At 48.1% G+C, this 20,558-nt stretch overlaps 1 protein-coding gene across 2 annotated transcripts in view; it reads right to left on the bottom strand.

Moving 5' to 3' along the window:
- MYO10 (myosin X) overlaps positions 1-20,558 on the bottom strand; it is a 245,183-nt gene that overhangs the window by 105,743 nt on the left and 118,882 nt on the right. The window lies entirely within an intron of this gene.

The following is a 20,558-nucleotide window of genomic DNA, read 5'->3' as shown; positions in this document are numbered from 1 at the left end:
GGCAGGTAAACAAACCAGCCCGGCCCACCAGGGTGCTTACCCTGGCGGGCCACGGGCCAAAGGTTGTTGATCCCTGGTCTAATGCATATTTTAGACAGGAATGTGCATCCTGATTCCAATTGCAATTAAACCTATCCATACACACACACACACACACACACACACACACACACACACACACACACACACACAAAATGAAGAGCTATGGAGGATACTTTCCTCCCAACTGACAGAGCAAAGAGGAGGCCGCTTGTCAGTGAGCAGGCCCCTCAAATAAAGTTGAGTTAAAATGGGCAGGAGCATTTCACCCCATCCGGGGAGCTGCTTCATTTATAATATATTTCTGGAGCATGTACTCACTCATTGTTGAGCGCGACATTCTGATTTACATTTTGCTAGTCATTGGTTTGAGGGATGTTTAGAAATTAGATTCAGGGGCCAAATTCCTGTTTTCAAAGGAGGTGGTCTGGACGGGCACTGGTGTAAGACAAGAATTGGGCCCAGGACACTTAGAAAGTATCTGTACTCACCTTTTGCATAGCAAGGCCCTAATCCTGCAATAACCACCTCATGAGCAGATCTGTGTCTACATGAAGTCAACAGGAGTCTACCTGTGTGGAGCTCATTGCAGAGTCGGGACCTTATTTCTATTAATTCAGTGCCTGACTTGGGAAAGTTTAAAAAAGTGCTGCTCTGTTGCTACCTTCTCCACCAGCCTCACACTACATGCCCCAGGAGCGTAGCCTCAGGCTCTTTGGTCCCGTCAATTCCCCTTTCTAATAAGCTTTGAAAACATGATTCAATTTAATAAAACGCACTAACCTAAGTTTCCCTTTCCCAAGGTCTGCTCTGTACATCCTTACATTTTCTTGTTCTTTCCTTCATTCCCTCCCATCTCACCCTAGTACTCACATTCCTTACCTCAAGCTCTTCTTAGTATGTGCTCTCCTTCCCCATTGTTCTCTTGCACTTGTATTTCCCTCTCCCTCAATCCTTTTGTCTTCATTTTTATAGTGGGCCTAATAAAAGCAGATGCTTTGAGCTTCTGTTTTCTAATGTCACTAGAATGTCCTTGGTATTATGACAGCTTTATTATGCATTGTTAGGGGAACAATATTCCACATTATAACCTGTGGATATTTTACAAATCTGTGTACTTATAATCTGTTGGTTTTACAAAAATTCCCATGCTGTGCAACGGCCATTAGGGAACGTGACATCTAGAGGAAAGGCACAATCTAAATGTAAGATAATAACATTAGTCATGTTACAGAATTGCATTAACATCACTGTAATCTACTGGGGGCATCCCCTCTAGGATTTTGGAATAACCAAAGTGGAAATGTCCCCTGGAGAATCTCTCCTAGGTTTTATACAGATTCCAGCATAGGTTGGTATAGGCAAGATTTTCAGCTATTAGTACGCATTGCGTGAATACAGTACAGACAACCAATAACGCTCACAGCTATGCACGTAGTTCCGTATCACATTATTGAGTCTCAGTGTTTGATTTAAGGAGACCCCATGTAACCACATCAATACTAATCTGACTTTTATGGAATATAAACATGCACCCGAAACCTCTCCCACGACCAAAAATGTAACAACAAAATAAAAGAACATTCCATACCGGTCTCATGACAAATCAGAAGCCAAGACCATTTGTTTCAGAGGAGCACTGCTAGAATCTCTGCAATGGACAATTCTGCAAGAGTTTGGCCATATGGGAAGTTTCATCCTAACCCCAGTTAGTTAGCAGCTGATTTATGCCCTTAAGCATGAGAGGTTATATCCCTTGTTGTGAGGATCTGAGGTCTGGGTCTGCAAGCTCTGGGGCAGCTGCCATGTCCACGCTGTCACCTGACAGCTCCGGGGAAACAGGGAACTCCAGTCTATGAGCACTATGGGTTCAAGCAGCACTGGATGTCCCACCCATGGAGGCCCAGACTGGCTCAGGCATGCTATTTAAGGCCTAGGGAAAGCACCTGCAGTGAAGACTATCTGTGCAACTAGGTGGGCCCCTGGTTTGTTGCTGCAAACAGATCCTGCTACGCTGCTCTTGATACCTTACCTTCCTTGTTCCTGGTTCCAGCCCTGCTCCTGATACCTAGCCTCAAGTCTGGTCCCAGCTCCTGGCCCCTTGTCCTGCCCGTTCCCCTAATCCTACTTTGGCTGGCTCACTTGGCGCCTATCCACTGCAGCTCATCTATCTCAACTCTGACCTGATCCTATGCTGTGACACTAGTACAGACTTCTGCTTCTGGCCTTGAGCAGATAGACTGAACGAAGGCCACATTATCAAGCCCCCTCCAACCCAGGCCTTGACCTGTGCCCAGTAGCCGAGATCCTGATACTTATAATTTTTATCCCATCTAATATAACCGTGGATGTTTTCATTACCCACATAATCTAAATGGTATGGAGCAGAACAACTATGAGCTTGTGTCCTAGTTTAGGACTCAACTTTCTGGCCCGCATGGGAACTACACTAACTGAATCACAATAAGCAAAATTAGAAATGACACAGCCCTTTCCTTGGTGGCAGGTTTGCTAATGCTGTGTGTGCATATGTGAATGTGTTGGTGAATAAGATTGTGGGGGGTGGGGGTGCACGTGCAAAAAAGTAGGAGCAGAATTTTTTATTACAGGGGTTTAACATCAATAATCCTATGTCTACGCCAACCCTTATTAGTATCGTAAACTGAAGCAGTCAATAGTCAAAAATATGTATTAACTGCTTCATTATGCTAATACCATGCAGCAATGGTTCAGACAAAGGCAGTTCCAGAAGGAAAGTACTTCTCACTAAATGCCTGTCATTTCCCCTTTGCTGAAATCAGAATGAATTCCATTTTCTGCTGATTTCCTGAAACTCCTAATTGGACTTTGAAAATGAAGAGTTAACTTCCTTTGATCTATACATTCCAAGGGAATAACGAACGGGACGGGACAGCTTTTACATTTGCCAGTGGTCTAACCAGCACACAGGATTTCACGTTTCTGAAAAGGTTAAAGGATGTTTCAAAGAAACATAGTTAAAGGAGCTTCCACTCTCCTAGCCTCCAGCATAAGCCCAAGTTTCATAAATCAGTGAAAACATCTTGGATGGGAAAACTTATATTCACTTGTCTGTCATTCCCATTACACAACCACCATTCAAATAAAAGACTTAGGCCAACAGCTTCCATGCAACCCCCCATTGCAGATCCCCACAGAATTGCTGAGAGTTATTATAGAGACCCTGCAGTGCCACTGAGAGCAAGAAGTAACAAAACCAAGAACAATAATTCATTCTTTTTAGATGTCTGCTACGAATCCATTTAATAATGCGGTTTACAATACAAACCAGTCAGAAAATAGTACATAGCACAATGCAGTCCAAATCCTAATAGGAGGCTTTGATACTACTGCAATATAAATGTTAAACAACAATAATTAATAATAATAATTAATAAATCAAAAAGGAGTCTGTCCATTTAAAAGGAGAAGATAATTGGGTTTGCTTCTTTATAACTTAGAAAGAGGGAATTAGTATTTTTTGATATTTGTAAAAAAGGGCTTTTTACATTAGCTCCTTTCTAGCCCAGAAGGCTTTATGAAGACTGATGAACAAGAGTCAAGGAAAGTTGAGTACCTAAGGGAAGAAGGGATTTTTAGTTGGTGTTTAAAACACTTTTATTATTTGTTTCTTTTTGTTTTTGCTAACACTTAATTTCAGTGACCAATTAACACCTTGGAGAAAGGAAACCTTTGTTAAAGACTCAACACCCAAGTCCTTCAGCTAATGTGCTAGAGTTCACAGTAAGATTAAGTCCTCCAGCAAAACCAGGGAAGATGAGAGTGGACATGCCTGATATGTCTAAGGACTTGCCTACCCCAAAAAAAATGTTAACTCAGGGTGTGATTTTCAACATTAGTCAAAATGGTGCAAAAAGCTGGGTGGACACTTGGTCTTGTTTAAGATTAAGATTGATTAGAAATCGGTTTGCAACAGTGTAACTAACTCAGTTTAAGAATCTATTTAAGTTTTAAAAAGGGCAACTTTCTCATGCAGAATAAACCTTTGGTTAGAAAAGCAGACAAAAAATTAAACACTTCAGAAAACCTTTCAACCTTTCTATACACATAGAGCCACAAAGAAGGGTAAGTCCAACTTTGAACTTTGTTGCTTCTATGGCCTGAGCTCCTTGCACACCTGCATTGCCTGCCCCCGCAAACTCCCAGTGCACCACCCTTCCACCCCAGCACCTATTTCAGGGACTCCCCTCCCCACCTCCTCATGACAGTGGCTCCTGTGTGCCCCTCATTCCCCTCCTGTTCTCCCCCAGGCGTGCTGGAACAATTTGTATAGCGGTGGTGCTAAGAGCCATTGAACCAAACTGTAAACCCTGTATATGATGGAAGGCACTTCAAGCCAGGGGGTGTGGCAGCACCCCCAGCCCCTATGGTTCCCCCATTCTCACCCCAGACAGGGAGTCCATGTATACCCATTACTCCCCATTTTCCCTCACCATACTGCTATAGCTACACTGGCAAAGCCTCCTAGTGTAGACACAGATTATACTGGCAAATGATGCCAGTGATTTTTTCAACACTCATAACTGACCCATCAATGCTGGCAAAACTTTTAAGCATAGAGCAGGCCTTAGACCAGTGATTTAAAAAAAAAAAAAAAAAGTCTGGCGACCCAGTTGAAGAAAACTGTTAATGCCTGCAACCCAAAAGAGCTGGGGATGAGGGGTTTGGAGTGTGGGAGCGGGTCAGGGCTCTGGGATGGGGGTGCAGGCTCTGGTGTGGGGCCAGGGATGACAGGTTTGGGGTGCAGGAAGGGGCTCCGGGTTTGGGAGGGCTCAGAGCTGCGGATTGGGGTGCGGGTTTACCTCAGACGGCTCCCGGTCAACAGCGCAGCAGAGGTGCTAAGGCAGGCTTCCTGCCTGTCCTGGCAGCGCGGACCATGCTACTTCCAGCATCGCCAGCACTCCCCCCCCAGCTCCCATTGGCTGGGAACTGGGCAATGGGAGTGCGGAGCTGGTGCTTGGGGTGGGGGCAGCACACGGAGCCTGGTGGCCCCCCCGCCTAAGAGCCGGACCTGCTGCTGGCCACACCCGGGCGCAGCGCAGTGTCAGATCAGGTAGGGACTAGCCTGCCTTAGCCGGGCACCACCGATAACAACGGCCCGGTCGGCAGTGTTAACCAGAGCCACCGTGACCCCCTACTGGTGGGCAAACTACGGCCTGCGGGCCACATCCAGCCCGCGGGACCGTCTGCCCAGCCCTTGAGCTCCCAGCCCGGGAGGCTAGCCCCCAGCCCCTCCCGTACTGGTTCCCCCCCCCAGCCTCAGCTCGCCAGCGCTCTGGGCGGCGGGGCTGCGAGCTCCTGCTGGGCAGCGCGGTGGCGTGGCTGGCTCTGGCCGGGCAGCATGGCTGCCAGTCCTGCTCTCTGAGCGGTATGATAAGGGGGTGGGGGGGTTGGGCAAGGGGCAGGGAGTCCCGGGGGGGCAGTCAGGGGATGGGGAACGGGGGGGTTGGACAGGGGGTGAGATCCTGGGGGGGCGGTTAGGGGCGGGGGTCCCAGGAGGGGGCGGTCAGGGGACAAGGCGCAGGGGGAGGGTTGGATGGGTCAGAGGTTCTGAGAGGGGCAGTCAGGGGGCAGGAAGTGTGAGGGAGTGGATAGAGGGTGGGGACCAGGCTGTTTGGGGGGGCACAGCCTTCCCTACCCGGCCCTCCATACAGTTTTGGAACCCCGATGTGGCCCTCAAGCCAAAAAGTTTGCCCATCCCTGCAGTACTGTGTCACGATCCGCAGTTTGAAAACCACTGCCTTAGACTTTGCTTTTCTTGGCCAAATAACCCTCTTCAGGTCACGATATGCAGATCATACATATGAAAATATTCATCTTCACTGTAAAAAAGAGAGCATCTTACATACGTTTCTAAAGACATTTTTACAAACGATTTCTTAAGTAACTCCACTGACCTCACTGGGATGAATTTGGCTCTCTGTGTCCTAAAGAGTGTACAGAAAGAGCAGTACGCTATTTTTTTAAAAAAGGCATTTAGCAAGATGTCTTGTTGAGTCCTTAAACAATGTTATCTACTGGAATCCCCTGCATAGCTGGGGCACTCAGTACCTAACCTTGTACTGCCCTCACCATTTATATAACTTTTACACATCACCCTTAAACTAACGTATACATTAAAAGATTGGCCTCGGTCATGTTCAGTGATAGCACTAAAGGACTTACAGTCTGAAATGCCACAAATAGCTCCAGGCTTCTTTGTGTCCATTTTCAATCTGAAACTTCAGGGATTCAAAAAACAAATCCCGGGAACAGAAGAGCTTGCTGAATGCCGTGATGTCTCCTCAACTGTTTCTTAGGGTATGTGTCTTCACTACCAACGTTAAAGTGCTGCCGCAGCAGCGCCTTAAACCAGCTGCGTAGTTGCGGCACCAGCACTGGGAGAGGGTTCTCCCAGCACTGTAAAAAAACCCACCCCCATGAGGGGAGTAGCTCCCAGCATGGGTGCACTGTCTACACTGCCACTTTACAGCGCTGCAACTTGCATCGCTCGGGGGGGTGTTTTTTCACACCCCTGAGCAAGACAGTTGCAGCGCTGTTAAGTGGCAGTGTAGACAAGGCCTTAAATTTTTCCCAGGTAAAAGGGGTTAACATTGTTTTTCTTGCTTTCTTTTCTAGGCAAAGTCAAGTAGGTCAACAATGAAACACGTCAGTCAGCACAAAAGGCAAAACAAGCTGCGACTGCATTTTGGCATATTCTTTCTCTCTCTCTTTTTTTTTTTCATCACAAACAGCAATATTTAATGCTCTTGCGCATGCTACTGGCTTGATTTACAGATGCTGTGGTAAGTACGTCCTGTATTTCAGCTTGTCTCATACTAATTTGGACAGAACTGAGTCCAGTTTACTGCCTAAATTATAAGCTAAATGTCTGAGGCCAAGCTTCTTTCTCAGAAGCCATAGTTTAGCACATCAATTTGATTATAAGTTAAGAAGTTTTCAACCAGTCGAGCCATTTCTGTTATGGAAATGTCATACCCTGTAATCATGCTTATGCATGGGCTTTTGTAGGCTTTACCATGTGCATTCGGCTCAACGTGTTTCAAACAATCCATACAAACACAAATCTGGGTTGCTTCACGGTATCGAAGTGTTTATTGTTAAATACAGCAAAAAATATTTTTGTTTTTCTTTTCATTGGGCCAATGCCAGCAATGGTTGCAAAACACAGAAACAGAGTAGAATACTACAACTAGGGGAAAGCTAGTATCCACAGGAGTCCACGCTTTTTTAGGAGCCAGAAAAAGATTAAAGAATTCACCCCCAGATGAAATAAGATTGATCAGCTCTCCCCATTCAGAACTAAATGCAAAATACCCCCCTTCTTCACTTAGCTTTCCCATAACCCTCCTCTCAAATAAATCAGCATTCTTGCATATTAGGCTGTACTTTTTGCTCTGCTCTGGCCACTCAGTGGCATATATTGGAGCAGCCTGTTGGCTGCTCTAGCTACCCATCATCTCCCTGATGGCCCTTCTGCTCCCTTGTGCCAAGCAGAGCTCAGATGTGGTGAAGAACTGAGCTCTGCATATTTATTTTAAAAAGCCCCAAAACATCCCAAAGATAAATTTAGGCTTGTTCCCAGTGGCAGGGCTGGAAGAAGAGAGATTTTATCATATCAGATTCCACACTGATGGGTGACTATAGAGAAATTTGGATTAGTGCGGGCCCAGAGTCTGAGCAGCAGCACACCCAGGTGATTTCTGCTTGGAGGAAGAGTCCAAAAACCCCAAAGAATGAGGCACTCAAAGGTGAGAGAGAACAAAGAAGAAGAAACAGCAGCAGCAGCAATCAAGTCATGCTAATTCAAAAGAAAAACAGGTAAAGCTCTGAAATGTTGGGGTGAACATGTTGCTACCGACCCAGGCAAAGAACTCAAATTCCGAGACCTTGCAGAGAGTCATAGTGGTATTATGTATCAGGGGGTAGCCATGCTAGTCTGTATCTACAAAAACAACAAGGAGTCTGGTGGCACCTTAAAGACTAACAGATTTATTTGGGCATAAGCGAAGAAGTGAGGTTTTTACCCACGAAAGCTTATGCCCAAATAAATCTGTTAGTCTTTAAGGTGCCACCAGACTCCTTGTTGTTTTTAATAGTGGTATTATTTACATAGGGACTTTTTCTCCTGCTTGAAAAAGTCGACTGCATTAGGCTCAAGTGAGCTTTCCCTCAATACAAGGATAGTATGTCTTACTGTTCCCACCACATATTTTTTCCTCAGTCATATATATGTTTATGACCAAAGCAAGAAAACCCTCATCCTCCACTAGTTCCTTGTACAGTTTATCAATACCAGGACCTGCTCTGACTGGAGTAGAATTTCCCTTCAATACTGTGATAGAGAAAATATATTGGTTAGTGACCTTCTGAAACAAAGGTTCGATCATTCAGGAAGAGAGATTGATTTTGCTCATTTTTATATGCAATAATCCAGAACATGACTCCTCATCCAGCCGGAGAGAGTCTGTAACAGCCCAACAGCAGAGGATGTGAAGGCAGCATTATTTTCAGCTTGAAAAGAAGAAAAATCAAGAGCAAACACACACACACGTGACATATACCCTAGCATGAAACAAACCCTGTTTCTCCTCTTTCTTCTTCTTCCACTCCTAAACGATACATTTGTTGTTCCCCATTGTGCTAAGTGCTTAGTCCTATGCAATTTTCTAGCAAAATCAAAAGCAAGCCCATCATGGCATCAATCTCTGCTCAAGCACACTGCCTAGTCCTGCCCCAATGCAGACATACAGCTACATTCAGAAAAAGTAATCAGGTACCCAAATGTTGTGTAGACTAAGAGGCTTCTTAACCACCTAGAAGAGTCCCATGCAAGTGAAAAAACATTCTGCTACACGAAATATAGATGAACAGAGCTCTAGAACTGAAGAACTCCACGGGCACCATAAAGTTTGAAGTTCTGTGCTCTCATTTTGCTTAAGGTTATTTTCTAAGCCAGCACATAGATTTTCATATTCTGCATGTTTCTTCAAACTTTTAAAACGTTCTCTACAAAAAGGGATTTTTTTGTTTTTACTATGCAATTAGTAGACCGTGAAAAGGAAAAACTAAAAATCCCAAATCAAATAAGTATACTCCAATTCACTTCCATCATGGGAAAAAAACTGCCATGTAAAAAGGCAATCAGTTAACTAAACTAAAGCAGCTCCAAGAATAATGTGGGGGCACTGAACTGTCTTATCTGTCAAATGGCTGCGTATCTTAAGTCCACACAAAGGGAAAATATACAAACAACACAAAGGGAAAACATACAAACAACATTAATAGTCAAATACTGCTCTTACATGGAAATGTTGGGCTCCCACTGACTTTAAAAGAAACACGAACGAGCAACAGAGGGAAAAGTTTGACGCTAACTGAGGGATAATACACACAAGATTACATCCTTTCAAAAGGCAGACTGTCGACCTATACTCCACTTATGCAGGCGAATGACAGCTCTAGCAATGATTTTGGTTCGTGCTCAGGTTATCAAGTTGCTTTTACACTTACAACACTTCTAAATTGGAACTGTATGGAAAAGAGGCAGTTAAGCAGTAAGTAGCAGAGACAGTAAAATGGACCCTGCCTGCTTTACTCTTAAAACCTTCAGCTTGTCTTATGCTAAAAACATTCATGGTGGTGATGGGTAACTCACAAAAGATTCAGAGTCTCGGCTAGATTCACTTAAGTTGAAAGTTTGGATGCTTATGTGAAAGCTGCTTGAGACTCCTCTGTTCTCCTGAGCTATTACTACAATAACCTTGACTATAGTACAACTAATCCATTCTGGACAATGGCATAGCTGAACTAGTCCCGAACCCTGCTTAGCTGCAATTGTAGGAAAGGACAAACCACATTCAGTACCATTTCAGGAACCTACAGCACCCAAGACTTAAGAACCATGGCCCTTTTTCAACAGGGACTGAGGCATTTAGGAGCCTAAATCTTATTGGTGAGCCTTAAACACTTTTGAAAATTTTACTATGTTACCTTTTCTTTAAACTTACATTTTTATATACCACTATAGTTTTGAAATAAATGGTTAATCATGTAAGTGTACACTTGCAGAAGTACAGCAGTTCCTTCTGTAGTTGGAACAAGTGATCAGAATGAAGCAGATGCTAGATTCTAAACAATAGGAAACACCATGCCACTGAATCATAACATCAAAATCCATGGTTGGAAAAATAGCCTCCAGACTTCCATTTGGTATCCAGACACTTGGTAATAATCCACAACAGCAAGAAATGTTTACATCTATGAATCACTTCACTATACAGAAAAATCAAAACCTTACTGAGGTGAAGGGGCAGGGCCGTCTTTAGGAAGTGCGGGGCCCGATTCGAACAGTTTTGACGGGGCCCCAGCAGGGATGACTGAAAAAAAAAACCCACGTAAAAAACACGTGGGGCTTGTACTCACCAGGCGGCACTCCTAGTCTTCGGCGGTGGGTCCTTCACTTGCTCCGGGTCTTCGGTGGCACTGAAGGACCTGCTGCCGAAGTGCTGCTAAAGACCCAGAGCGAGTGAAGGACCCGTCGCTGAAGTGCCGCCGAAGACCCGGAGCGCTGCCGGGTGAGTAAAAATTAAAAAGGAGCCTCTAGCCAGGGAAGGGATTCTCGGCCACTTGCCCCCACCCCGGCGGCCCTGCCACTGGGCGCGGGGCCCGATTCGGGGGAATTGGTGGAATTGGCCTAAAGCCGGCCCTGTGAAGGGGGAAAGACCTTTGATAAAAAGGAACCCTTAGCACTGCTTGAGAAATTCCATCTCCACATGCATATGCACAAGGATGAATAAATTGATCCAAAGGACTAATAGACAGCCCAACAATAGTGCACTTTGCTACCTACCATCCATACAGATGCTTCAGAAAGTTAAGAGGACTGTGAGTATAACTAAGGAGATTCCTTGAGTTTCAGATTCACATCTCACTCTGAACATTTTCCTAATGCCTCAGAAGTGTCATGCAACTGCAGCCATTCTAGCTGGGAGAAGATTGGGATGGAAATATCAGTGGACAAAAATGGTGGCACAAGAATGAAAAGCAAAGACTATTCATACCAACCCATTATCCTGACTTTGTATTCAGATATTCTGTGTGGGGACAGACAAGTCTTCTTGTCATACATCACTTTCGGATCAAGGGGATGAGGGACAACCTATGCTTCCTCCCCCGCCAATAAAAGCCACAGTTATGCCTAGCACTTGGAATACTTTATTTATGTATAAGGAAGGACAGATAGCCATTTGGTTACGGCACAGAAAAGAAAGTTACCTTTTCCGTAACTGATGTTCTTTGAGATGTGTTGCTCATGTGTATTCCACAATAGGTGTGCATTCTCACCACGTGCACCGGTGTCGAAAGATTTTCCCCTAGCAGTACCCGTAGGGGAGCACCCTAATGACCCCTGGAGTGGCGCCTCCATGGCGCAGTATAAGGGGTGCTGCGCTCTCCCCCCACCTTCTTGCCAGACAACTCCAACAGAGGGGAAGGAGGGCAGGATGTGAAATAGACATGAGTAACACATCTCAAAGAACACCAATTACAGAAAAGGTACCTGTCTTTTCTTCGAGTGACTGCTCATGTGTATTCCACAATAGGTAATTCCAAGTTATATCTGTTGGAGGTGGGAAGGAGTTCACAAACTCTCGGGACGGAGAACAGCCCTGCCGAACCCGGCATCCTCCCTGGTCTGAGAGACAATCGTACAATGCGAGGTGAATGTGTGAACTGAAGACCACGTGGCAGCCCTACAAATGTCCTGAATGGGGACATGAGCCAAAAAGGCAGCCGACAAGGCCTGCACCCTAGTCGAGTGTGTCCTCACAATTGGTGGAGAAGGGATTCCCACCAGGTCATAACAGGTCCGGATGCACGAGGTGATCCGCTTGGAGAGCCGCTGAGGGGAGATCGGCCGAGGCGATGAACAGTTGCAAGGACTTTCTGAACGGCTTAGTGCGCTCCAGGTAAAAAGCGAGAACCCGTCTCACATCCAGCATGTGGCATTCCTCACTGGACGCATGGGGCTTGGGGCAGAGGACCAGCAGAAAAATGTCCTGACCCATGTGAGAGGCGGAGACCACCTTTGGGAGGAACGAACGGTGTGGGCGGAGCTGGACTTTATCTTTATGAAACACCATGTACAGGGGCTCGGAGGTCAGGGCCCTGAGTTCCAAGACCTGCCTAGCCAACGTGATCGCAACCAGGAAGGCCACCTTCCATGAGAGGTGTGACCAGGAGCACGTGGCTAGCAGCTCAAACGGGGGCCCTGTGAGATGGACCAATACCAGGTTTAGGTCCCACTGCGGGACTGGAGGCCTAACTTATGGGAAGAGACGATCCAATCCCTTAAGGAATCGGCCAGTCATACCATGGGAGAATACCGTGTGGCCCTGCACCGGCGGATGGAAGACCGATACGGCCACCAGGTGCACCTTGACTGACGAGGGCGCCAGGTCCTGGCCTCTAAAGTGAAAGAGGTAGTCCAGAATAAGATGGATCAGAGAGGCCACCGGAGAAACGCCCCGCTAATTCGCCCATCTGGAAAACCGAGACCACTTTGCCAAGTAGGTTCTGCACGTGGAGGGTGGCCTGCTTTCTAGGAGGATGCGCTGAACCCCTTCCAAGCACGTCCTTTCCTCCCGGCCTAACCATTGAGCAGCCATGCTGTTAGGTGGAGTGCCGTGAGGTTGTGGTGGAGGAGGCAGCCCTGGTCCTGGAAGAGCAGGTCCAGGCGGGACGGCAACAGCCACGGCAGGGTGACTGCCAGGCCCGTGAGGGTCCCATACCAATGTTGTCTGGGCCATGCTGGAGCAATCAGAAGGACCTGGTCCTTGTCTGTCTTTATCTTTTCAAGGACCTTGCCGATCATCAGGAATGGGGGAAAGGCCTAGAGAAACTGGCTTGACCAGGATAGGAGGAAGGAATCAGAGATAGTGCCCCGTCCCAGCCCCCTCCACCCCCCAAGCAGAACCAGGGACAGTGACGGTTCTGCCAAGTCGCGAACAGGTCCACCTGGGGAGTTCCCCACACTTGGAAAAATCTGTGCACCACCTTTGGGTGGAGAGACCACTCATGCTGAGAGGAGAAGTCCCTGCTCAAGCGATCCGCCCACGCATTCCGGGCGCCCAGCAGATGGAAGGCCGGTAGGCAGATGTTGTGGGCTATACAAAAGTCCCACAGCTTGAGGGCTTTGCAGCAGAGGGCAGAGGATTGGGCCCCGCCTTGCCTGTTGATGCATCGAGGACATGTTTTCCGTGAGGACCCGGACCACCCGGCCCTCCAGGTGTGAGCGGAAGGCCATGCACGCCAGCCGTACCGCCCTGAGCTCCTTGATGTTTATGTGGAGGGTCAGATCCTGAGCCGACCACAGACCTTGGATCTGAAAGTTCCCCACATGGGCCCACCATCCCTGGTCCGACGCGTCAGACACCAGTTCCAGCGATGGGGCCCTGCCCCTGAACAGGACCCCTTGGAGCATGTTTCTCGGGGAGGACCACCACTGTAGGGAGGTGATCGGCTCGGGCACCATGAGGACTTTGTCCATCCTGTCCCTGGCCTGGGAGAACTCTGAGGCCAACCACAGCTGGAGGGGCCTCATCCTGACTCTGGAGTGACGGACCACATACGTGCACGCCGACATGTGACCCAAGAGCTGGAGACACACTCTGGCTGTTGTCACCGGAAACCTTGTGACCGTGTCGATGAGCTCCTTCAGGGTCTCGAACCTGTCTGGTCGGAGGGAGGCTCTGGCCAACAAGGCGTCCCGGACTGCCCCAATAAACTCTATGCGTTGTACCGGGACTAACGTGGACTTGGTGATATTTACCAGCAGGCCCAAAGTGGTGCACGTGGACAGGAGGAGCGCCATGTGGTCCCACACCTGCGACTGGGAGCTGCCCTTGATTAGCCAGTCGTCCAGAGCGGGGAAGATCTGGACCCCCCGGCGCCTGAGATAGGCCACCGCCACCACACATTTCGTGAATACCCCGGGGGCAGTGGACAGGCCAAACAGGAGGACCGTAAATTGGTAGTGTTCCTGCCCCACCGTGAAATGGAGGAAGCGTCTGTGCCTCTTGAATATATGAATGTGGAAGTATGCGTCCTGCAGATCGAGGGCGGCGTACCAGTCCCCGGGATCCAGGGAGGGGATGATGTAGGACAGGGAGACCATGCGGAACTTGAGCTTTACCATGTACTTGTTCAGGCCTCGCAGGTCCAAGATGGGCCTGAGCCCCCCTTTGGCCTTCGGGATAAGAAAATAGCGGGAGTAGTACCCCTTGCCTTTGAACTCCCCCGGTACCGCTTCCACTGCTTCTAGGCCCAGGAGCTGCCCCACCTCCTGCTTGAGCACAGCCTCATGCGAAGGGTCCCCCAGGAGGGACGGGGTGTGGGATAGATGGGCGGAGAGAAAGTAAACTGGAGGGTGTAGCCCCGGGAGATGGTGTTGAGGACCCATCAGTCCGAGGTCAGCCGCGACCACTCCGGGAGGAAAGCACACAACCGATTGGAGAAGGGAAGCTTTATTGAGGGTGGATTCCTGATGAGAACTGGCCGGGCGCCCCTGGACGTCCCATCAAAACCTCCTTTTTTCCGCTTGCTTGCCCTTGGAGGGCCCAGGCTGGGGGGCAGGTCGAGACTGCCTCTGTGAGCGCTTCTTATAGACCCAGGACTTCTTATAAGTGGTCTCGTATTTTGAATGGGTGGCCTGAGCGGGAGTCTGCTGCGGCTTGAACTTAGGTTTAGCCGGAGATGGAACATAGAGACCCAGAGTCTGGAGAGTCGTGCGGGAGTCTTTCAGGCCATGCAGCTTTGTATCCGTTTGTTCCGCAAACGGAGCTTTGTCATCAAAACGGGAGGTCCTGCAGGGAGGTCTGCGCCTTGCTGGACAGCCCAGAGAGCAGGAGCCACGACGCCCTTCTCATGGACACCACAGAGGCCATGGTCCGGACGGCCGTATCCGCTGCATCTGAAGCTGCCTGCAAGGTTGCCCTGGCAGCCGCTGTGCCCACCTCCACCAGCGCTTTGAACTCCTTCCTGTCGCGCTCCTGGAGTCCTCGAACTTGGGCAGGGAGCCCCACAGACTGAACTCATACAGACCCAGGAGAGCCTGGTGGTTCGCCACCCATGACTGGAAGCTCGAGGATGAATACATTTTTCTTCCAAATGAGTCCAGCCTCTTTGAATCTTTATTTTTCGGGGTAGGGGCTGGCTGGCCCTGCCGTTCCTTGTGGATGACCGACTCGACCACCAGGGAGTTAGGAGCAGGGTGGGTGTATAAGTATTCATGCCCCTTGGCGGGTACAAAATACTTGTGTTCCGCTCTCTTAGAGATGGGGCCCAATGAGGCCGGGGTTTTAAATTTATGGGTTTTAATGCCACAGGGCATTTTAAATTTTCGCCACCCCTTTGTGGAGAGGCAAGGCCACCCTGCCCGGTGCCAAGGAGGACAGTACATTAAACAGGGAGTCCAAGGGCTCCTAAGTCTCCTCTGCTTGGAGATGGAGGCTTAATACCACCCTTTTTAAGAGTTCTTGGTAGGCCCTAAAGTCCCCCTACGGGACAGAGGGAGGAGGGGTCGTAATCGCCTCATCTGGGGAGGGCGAGGAGGCCGGCGTGGTACTTTGTGCGTCCACCAGCACTGGAGGGTCCACCACCTGGTCAGTCTCCGGGCACAGTGCCGAGGATGTACGTCCCACTGACTCCTTCCTCTGGGGTCTGGAGAGGGAGGCCGATGGTCCTTCTGAGGCTCCAGCCACCAAGCGAGCCCCCACCAGGGGCTGCGTCGGGGGCCATGGTGCCCACTGGTACCATTGGGCTGGCCACAGGGCTTGGTGCCACTGCACCTGCTGTAACACCAGCAGAGTCGGCTGTTCGGCCTGGCCCATCGATGGGCGACTACAAAGGGAGGCGGGACTGACATACGATCTGCCACTGTCCCTGGAGCGGGAGGAGTGGCGGCGCAGGGAGCGATGCCAACCATGGGACTGTGATCCCAACGTGGAGGACTGGTACCGTCAGTAACAGCTGCTCCATGATCAGCTCCGGCGGGCAGACTCGTGACAGCAAGAACCAGCAATCGACGCGCGGGACTGTGAAGGTGGTACCGTGGCGGGGTCCTGGAGTGGGACAACGAACGGGAACAACGTTGACATTCATGCCGTGACCGACCGCAAAAGCCCCTCTGAGACAAGGGCCTTTGGCGTCGTCTACCTCGGTCCCGTCGGTGTTCGCTCCTCGAGGCGGAGTGGTGCCAAAAGTCTTAGTCAGACGGAACCCAACCAGACAGCCTGATGGGCGTCGTGGGCGAGCCACGTGGACTTTGCCCTGAATGGTCGCTGAGCGGCGAACAGCGTCAGGAACGTTCCCTCGACCGAGAATGGTACCGAGCCAGGGGTGACTGCGGAGATCCCAGTGGCAGCTTGCCTCTGGAGCGTGGGGCCGACATCGGCAGTGCTCCTGGTACCGGCATGGTACATAACATCCCGGGCCACCTGCAGGGCCTCCGTTGTGGAGGGCATCTGGACATCCGGGGAAGCCTGCTCCGAAAGGGCCGGGCTACTCCGCTCGACTTGAATCAGAGGCCTAGAGGCTGGTGGGGATCGAGGACTGTCCAACATGGGTCTAGCCTCTGTCCCGGGTTTACTCTGGGGCCGCGGCGAAGAAGGCCTCTTCCTAGCCTTCTTGGCATGCCCTATGGACTGGGAGCGGTGCTGACTAGTTGATGGCACCGAAGGGGTCGCTGCGCACCAACACCGCAGTGCCCGGTGCCGACTTGGAGCGGCATGCTGGATCCGGGGTCAGCGCCAACTCCATCAGAATAGCCTGGAGCCTAATGTCCCCTTCTCTCTTGGTCCGAGGCTTAAATGACTTGCAAATCTTGCAGCGATCACTGAGATGGGTTTCCCCCAAGCAGCGTAAACAGTCCACGTGCGGATCACTCACTGGCATAGATGGCCTACAAGTGTCGCACAACTTAAAACCCGGACGCTCTAGCTAAACTAAACTAACCAAACTACAGGTACCATACACTGAACAAGCAAGCAGTTTTGGGGACGAGCTACAGCAAAGCTGGAGCAGAGTAGTTCCGAAGCACCTTCACTGGAGGCAAGGAGGAACTGAGGGTGGAGGGAGCGCGCAGCGCCCCTTATACTGTGCCATGGAGGCGCCACTCCAGGGGTTGCTAGGGCACTCCCCTATGAGTACTGCTAAGGGAAAAACTTCCGGCACCGGTGCACGTGGCGAGCACGCACAGCTATGGTGGAATGCACATGAGCAATCACTCGAAGAAGATCTGGGACTCTAGAGCTCTTGGTTCATTTCCCAGTTCTGTCACAGACTTCCTGTGACACTTTGGGCTTGATCCAAAACCTACTGGCATCAACAGAAAAACTCCTATTGGCTTCAATGGGTTTAGATCAGACCCTTGTGTGCCTCAATTCCCTATTTATAAAATGGGAACAATATTTGCCTCCTCACGGAGGTGTTGTGAGGATAAATACATTATACTTTATGCGATGCGTGGCTATTATGGTGATGGAGACCATAGAGGTAGACAGACAGACAAGTGGATGCAGCATGGTCACAACTTGTGATGAGCATTATCTCTAATATTCTATTTTCTAAGTGTTACAACATAACTCAGTTATCAGAATCTATTTGAACAGTTCCCATTTTGATTATATCCTGCTCATCACTACACCTAAATCCCAAAACAATTGCAAACATCCCAACTGAGGGACATACAAAGCAGCAGAATCTCCATCTCTACTAGCAAGTGTGGAGTGAATTCAGCTACATATTTTTATACCAAGCTAGGTAAGGCTCTAATTGGCACTCCTATAAGTTGTAAGTTTCTTTACCTGCAGCCAAGAGGCATTCAAAGGGGTGCAAAATTCTTACCTAACTTTGAAAATAAATAAAAATAAACAAGCGTACATGTAGTCTGATCCTTAAAACTCAGTTCACCTGAATAAAGGTGCATACATCAACATCAATAGCACTTGGCCTTTGGAAAATAAATTATTGATCCATATAATTGAATGGCCACTAGAAATGGAGATCATTAAAAGCAAATGCTACTATAATTCCATTTATAAATCCACTGTGTTTAAACAGATCTCTGTCTACAGTGATTTAAAGCACTTTTTAAGTTCTGTTTTCTAGTAATGAATGGGAAATGCAAAGAGTAATTAATGCTTTGTGACAGGAGTTCTCTTTGATGTACATTTTCAAAAGTTTACATCGTACATATTAGCACAAAATGCCCAGTATAGGGTCAAATGGACCTGTGTGTGCATATTTCATGCAATGTTTTAACTAGGGCTGTCAATTGCAGTTAACTCACGCAATTCACTCAAAAAATTAATCACGATTAATTGCAGTTTTAATCACATTGTTAAACAATAGACTACCACTTGAAATGTATGTAATATTTTTGGATGTTTTTCTACATTTTCAAAAATACTGATTTCAATTACAACACAATAAAAAGTGTACACTGTTCACTTTATAATATTATTTATTACCAAATATTTGCACTGTGAAAATGATAAACAAAAGAAATAGTATTTTTCAATTCACTTCATACAAGTACTGTAGTGCAATCTCTTTATCATGAAAGTGCAACTTACAAATGTAGATTATTTTTGTTACATAACTGCACTCAAAAACAAAACAATGCAAAACTTTAGAGCCTACAAGTCCACTCAGTCCTACTTCTTGTTCAGCCAATCGCTAAGACAAACAAGTTTATTTACATTTATGGGAGATAATGCTGCCCACTTCTTATTTACAATGTCACCAGAAAGTGAGAACAGGTGTTCACGTGGGACTTTTGTAGCCAGCATTGCAAGGTATCTACATGCCAGAAATGCTAAACATTCATATGCCCCTTCATGCTTCGGCCACCATTCCAGAGGACATGCTTCCATGCTGATGAGGCTCGTTAAAAAAAATAATGCATTAATTAAATTTGTGACTAAATTCCTTGGGGGAGAATTGTATGTCTCTGGCTCTATTTTACCCGCATTCTGCCTTATATTTCATGTTATAGCAGTCTCGGCTGACGACTCACCACATATTGTTCGTTTTAAGAACACTTTCGCTGAAGATTTGACGAAACGCAAAGAAGGTACCAATGTGAGATTTCTGAAGATAGCTACAGCACTTGACCCAAGGTTTAAGAATCCGAAGTGCCTTTCAAAATCTGAGAGGGACGAGGTGTGCAGCATGCTTTCAGAAGTCTTAAAAGAGCAACACTCTGATGCGGAAATTACAGAACCTGAACCACCAAAAAGGAAAATCAACCTTCTGCTGGTGGCATCTGACACAGAGGATGAAAATGAACATGCATCAGGCCGCACTGCTTTAGATCGTTATTGAGCAGAACCCGTCATCAGCATGGACACATCCTCTAGAATGGTGGTTGAAGCACGAAGGGACATATGAATCTTTAGCGCATCTGGCATGCAAATATCTTGCAACGCCGGCTACAACAGTGCCATGTGAAGAGGAGGTTACTCACTCTGTGCAGTAAATGACGTTCTTCGAGATAAGTGTCCCTGTGGATGCTCCACTCCAGGTGTTGGTGCGTCCCTGCGCCTTTGCTCGGAGACTTCTGCAGCAGTACTCGTACCGGCCACGCATGCACAGAGGCTGCCTCCCGCTGTGAATCTAGGTTAATAGTACGCATGCATGGCCGGTCTCCTCAGTTCCTTCTCTACAACGGAGGCTACCCCAACTCCGAAGTAGAGGGTGGGTAGTGGAGCACCCACAGGGACACTCATCTCGAAGAACGTCAGTTACTGCACAGGGTGAGTAACCTCCTCTTCTTCTTCGAGAGATGTCCCTGTGGGTGCTCCACTACAGGTGACTTAAAAGCCGTGTGTCTCAAGGAGATAGGGACTTCGGATCTGATAGGAATGCCGTAGATAGTACAGCCCTGCCCAAACGTATATCAGATAGAGGGCCTTGAGTAAGGGCATAGTGTTTAAGAAATGTGTGTTCAGAAGACCAGGTGGCTGCTTTACAGATATCAGCCAGGGAACTTTGCATAAGAATGCTACAGAGGTAGCCAGGAATCTAGTGGAGTGCGTTCTGATGCCGTCTGGAGGTGTAACCTTCTTCATCTGATAGCACGACCAGATGCACTGAGAAATCCAGTTTGAAAGTCTCTGGGTAGATATAGGCGTACCTTTGGAGCGCTCCGCGATGGAGACAAAAAGTCTAGAAGAATTTCTAAAAGGTTTGGTTCTATCCAGATAGAATGACAAGGCCCTGCGTATATCTAATGTATGCATTGAGGCTTCGAACGAGTTTGCATGCAGTTTCAGAAAAAAGGTTGGTAGGTGTATCGGCTCATTAACGGAATGACGAATGCCCCTTCGGAAGAAATTTGGGGTGTAATCTGAGGGTAACCTTGTCTTTGAAAAATAGCGTATATGGTGGGTCTGCCATAAGAGCTGCTATTTCTCCTG

The sequence above is a fragment of the Malaclemys terrapin genome, chromosome 2, assembly GCF_027887155.1.
Source record: "Malaclemys terrapin pileata isolate rMalTer1 chromosome 2, rMalTer1.hap1, whole genome shotgun sequence".
In the NCBI taxonomy this organism is placed as follows: domain Eukaryota; kingdom Metazoa; phylum Chordata; order Testudines; family Emydidae; genus Malaclemys; species Malaclemys terrapin.
The sequence above is the reverse complement of the archived record's forward strand: the minus strand, read 5'-3'. Positions and strand labels throughout refer to the sequence as shown.